We start from the raw sequence: 4,967 nt of genomic DNA, 5'->3' as shown, positions 1-4,967 counted from the left end.
TGAGAGATCCCCAAACAAAACGTTCCAGAGGCTTTGGTTTTGTGACCTACTCTTGTGTTGAAGAGGTGCATGCTGCAATGTGTGCTCCGCCACACAAGGTTGATGGGAGTGTGGTGTAACCAAAATGAGCGGTTTCTAGAGAGGATTCTGTAAAGCCTGGTGCCCATTTAACAGTGAAGAAAATATTTGTTGGTGGTATTAAAGAGGATACGGAAGAATATAATCTGAGAGACTACTTTGAAAAGTATGGCAAGAGTGAAACTATAGAAGTTATGGAAGACAGAGTGGGAAAAAGAGAGGATTTGCTTTTGTAATTTTTGATGATCATGACACAGTTGATAAATTTGTTGTTCAGAAATACCACACTATTAATGGGCATAATTGTGAAGTGAAAAAAGCCCTTTCTAAACAAGAGATGCAGTCTGCTGGATCACAGAGAGGTCGTGGAGGTGGATCGGGCAACCTTATGGGTTGTGGAGGAAACTTTGGTGGAAGAGGAGGCTATGGTGGTGGAGGTAGTGGCAGCAGAGGTAGTTATGGAGGTGGTGATGGTGGATATAATGGATTTGGAGGTGATGGTGGCAACTATGGTGGTGGTCTTGGTTACACTAGTAGAGGAGGTTATAGAAGTGGACCAGGATATGGAAACCAAGGTGGTAGGTATATGGTGGTGGAGGAGGAGGATATGATGGTTACAATGAAGGAGGAAATTTTGGTGGAGGTAACTATAGTGGTGGTGGGAACTATAATGACTTTGGAACAATCAAATTATAGACCCACAAAGCGGGGCAGTTTTGGTGGAAGAAGCTCAGGCAGTCCCTATGGTGGTGGCTATGGATATGGAGGTGGAAGTGGTGGATATGGTAGCAGAAGGTTTTAAAATAAAACAGAAACAGCTACAGTTCTTAACAGGAGACCAAGTGAGTTGTTGTCAGGAAAGCTGCAGGTTACTTTGAGACAGTCATCTCAAATGCATTAGAGGAACTGTAAAAATCTTCCATAAAAGGAACGATGGTCCGTAGTCAGAAAAGTCACTGCAGCTTAAACAGGAAACCCTTCTTGTTCAGGACTGTCATAGCCACGGTGTGCAAAATGTGCAGCTATTGATTAATACAATGTCGTGCCAATTGGATGTACATTCCTGAGGTCTTAAAAAAAAAAAAAAAGAAAGGAAGATGCATCCATAGAACTGAAGTCCAGTAGTAAAGACCCACATATACTTCTAACCCTTTGATTTGGTTTTCATTTGCTAGGATAGTATGCAGGGAAATAAAAACAGGGTTACTCAGGGATATCATGATATTTGTAAATACATCAAGCACTATCCATACAATCTCCACTCCTTAACCGCCCTTGCAATGTCATAGCCTATTTCCTCCTTGGACGTATCCTCGGCCTGCCAGGGATCTGAGCACCGTGTATGCAGGAAGACTGTCCAGCATGTGCACACGGTCCACAGCAATAGTCAAGGCAGGTGCTCAAACCAAAGTCATGCAAACAATAACGACTAACTCTTACCCAGAGCCCCAAGAGCAAGTGAGGCACAAACTTGGTTTCCCAGCAGTGCAGCCTCCAGGGACAACAGGGAAAACAGCAAGTAATGCTGTAGGTAGAAAAACAAACGCCGGTAGGGGCCAATGTGTGTCACCCAATGGCACAGTCCTGGCAGCATCGTCTCTGCTGGAGGACACAGCGGCAGTGCCGGGTACTGGCATAGTGGAGCAAGCATCCATGCTGACTGGTCTGATGGAGTCCGTTGTAGTTGGACTGTAAAAATGTCCCCCTACAGATTTGTATGTTTGAGCATGTGATCCCTCCAGCTGGTGGTATTCTTTGGGGAAGTTATGGACCCTTTGAGATGTGGCCTAACTATCAGGACTTGGTTAACTGAGGTCAGGATTTGAAGGGTTCATCTGGCTCTGGCCCTATCTCTGCTTCCTGGTTCTTCAGACTGTACCTAGAAGTTACTCTATGGCGGTCCCTCTGTCTGGACACCCTGTACCCAGCAGTTACCCTATGGCGGTCCCTCTGTCTGGACACCCTGTACCCAGCAGTTACCCTATGGTGGTCCCTCCATTCTGGATACCCCAGTTGTCATCCCTTCCTGACCAGGTCGGTTTGCATTTTCTGAGCCATGTTCATCCTCCCTTAAATAGTTTCTGTCAGGTAGTCTGTCATCAGAAGTGTAACCAATACACAGACCTTTCAGGTGCAGGGCCATGCCCTATGGTGCTTGTGACATCCTGAAACAGTATCATAACCAGTTAGCATGATGTCACCTACACAATGCAGCTAGATTTTGCCAGTCTAGTTTCAAAAGATTTCTAATGTTGGTATTCAAAGAAGCATGTCCAGAGCCAAGGAAAGATGTGACACAGGATCTACAGCACAGGGTCTACACCCAATAGTCAGGAGGCATGAACTTATTCAGCTTCCTATAATCCATCCATCCATGTACTCTGTCCATCAGGGCGGAATCTATTTGTACCAGTTGGTCCTCTGTGAAGTTGAACGGTCTGAAGGGAGTGGGGGTGAGGATGATTATAGGAAAGATAGAAAAAAGATACAAGAGACAGATAATGGGAGGGCTTTAGATCATTACCATGTCAGCACTGAGTGTATTTCTCATAGCCTTTTATACTACAGTACTATGGGAAGCAAAACCACAAGCTAACAGAAACAATTTGCTAAAATACACACATAAGACATTTGTTCCTATCCAAAAACCTCCCTATTCCTTCCATCAAGGTCAATAGAATCTTCATCCTCTCAACTTGAGCCTCAAGTGCACCTCCTCTTATCCTTCCATGCCTCAGCAGGCCAGGGAATCTGCCAACAGACCCTGACCTGACTTGACTTTGCTTGGCTGGCAGCACCCCCACCTCTCTCTCTCTCTCTCTCTCTCTCTCTCTCTCTCTCTCTCTCTCTCTCTCTCTCTCTCTCTCTCTCTCTCTCTCTCTCTCTCTCCTCTCTCTCTCTCTCTCTCCTCTGCTTCAGAGAAGCAACAAACAGCTCCTGACATGCATGGATACAGCTTGACATAACTACAGCCATCTTGAGTGGTAGCTATTACCTCTGAATAACCCTGCTTTCCTAGAAAACTAGGTAAAACCATTAGACTCATAATAAGAGCCTGAATCTAAGGATGTACCTAATTCTTTGCTATTATCTTAAGATAAACCAGATACATTTCAGCCAGGATGAAGTCAGTTGTGTACCAAATCACAAATATTTCCCATTCCTGATCCAAATTGAAGAGATATCATCTCCCAGAATATTATTATCTTGTGTCAGTAAGTCCCCCAATAAATTCTGTAACCGTTCTGTGTGTATTTGCCTCTCGTCCTTTGGCCCCATGGAAACTTGGGACCAGCCTTCATTTAACAGGGCTGGGTTGTTCTAGAAGAGTACACCTATGTCCATGCATGTGTGTGTATTTGCACACATGGGCTGTAAAATGCCTATGTGTACACATGCGTGCTTAGAATCACATGGAAACACACCTGTTGTGTATCTATGAGGCTGTTTCCAAAGATGCTCAGCTAGGCAGGGAACACACCCTGAATATGGGCTGCCTTGTCCTATGGACTGGGGTCCCAGACTAAACCTAAAGGAGGAAACAGTGGAAGCACCAGTGTCCATCTGCCTCTGCTTCTTAACTGCACTTACAAGGCGAGCACTGCCTCATGTTCCACAGCCATGGCTTTCCTTCATGAGCCATAACCTCAAACCCTTCTAAAGCTGCTTTTGTCAGGCGTTTCTTCACAGCAACAAAATACACATACACACAGATGCATGCACACATGTACACATACATACTCACACACATGCATACACACAAATGCACTCATGCACACATGCACACACTAACACACAAGCTCACACATACTCAGACACAAGCATACACATGTGCATACATATACACATTCACATGCATACACACACACGTGCATACACACATGCACATATGCATACATGCACACTCACACACACAAATGCCCAGGTATACATGCACAGACACACACACTCATACATACACACAAATGCACTCATGCACACATGCACACACACTAATACACATGCTCACACATACTCAGACACATTCATACACGTACATACACATACACATGCACACATATACACATTCACACACACTCACTTGCATACACACATGCACACATGCATACAAGAACACACAAATGCCCAGGTATACATGCACAGACATACACATACATACACACACACTCATGCACCTCACTCAGCATTTTTTTACATTACTTTTCCTCCTTTTTCTTGCATGTTTTTTAAGTCTTGCCACCTCATCCAGCTGAGTATTAGGATTAAAGGTGTCCATCCTCATCCCAAGCTCCTCTGTCTTTTTCATTGACAGGTCTCAATATTTCTCTTCTGCTCAGAAACCTCTACTTGGTCATCACTTAGACAATCTGCCCAAGAGATAAGCAGGGAAGAATTAGCCAGGTTTCAAATCCTACTTTATTTCTTTTACTTGAGTAACCAAAGAGCTGAAGGTGTTTGCAGCATCTGGGTGAAGCAGCTTCTGGGGTCTGCTCCTCCCCTGCTTTATAAACCACCAAGGACCCTGTTCTGCACAAAGCTCGGTGTGCTGACAGGAGTGTTGAAATACGCTGCATTTCCAAAGAGAGAAAATACAGGTTGGTTGGGGAGAGGTATAGAAAGACATTGTTGCTACTTGAACCTAACACAGATAATAACAATCTTCTGCAAAACTGGAAAGTGGAGCTTCCAGAATCTTCATCAGAGCACAGACTCTGGGTGTACCCTTGACTGTTTCATTGCATGCAGTGCTCCAAGTAAGGATGATTCTGCTGTGGCACCCACAAAGGAAAAGGCGACAGGGCTCACCCAGCCTGACTCCATGTTTCAGTCAGTATTTTCTCTCCTCCCCTCTCCTCCCCTCCCCTCCCCTCCCTTCCTCTCTCCTCCCC

At 44.9% G+C, this 4,967-nt stretch overlaps 1 pseudogene; it reads left to right on the top strand.

Annotated features, from left to right (window-relative positions):
- LOC116104617 overlaps positions 1-880 on the top strand; it is a 1,722-nt pseudogene extending 842 nt beyond the window's left edge.
- Positions 881-4,967: the final 4,087 nt, after the last annotated feature.

Source organism: Mastomys coucha, unplaced genomic scaffold (assembly GCF_008632895.1).
Source record: "Mastomys coucha isolate ucsf_1 unplaced genomic scaffold, UCSF_Mcou_1 pScaffold22, whole genome shotgun sequence".
Classification (NCBI taxonomy): Eukaryota; Metazoa; Chordata; class Mammalia; order Rodentia; family Muridae; genus Mastomys; species Mastomys coucha.
Note: the sequence above shows the minus strand (reverse complement) of the source record. Positions and strands in the feature narration are given on the sequence as shown.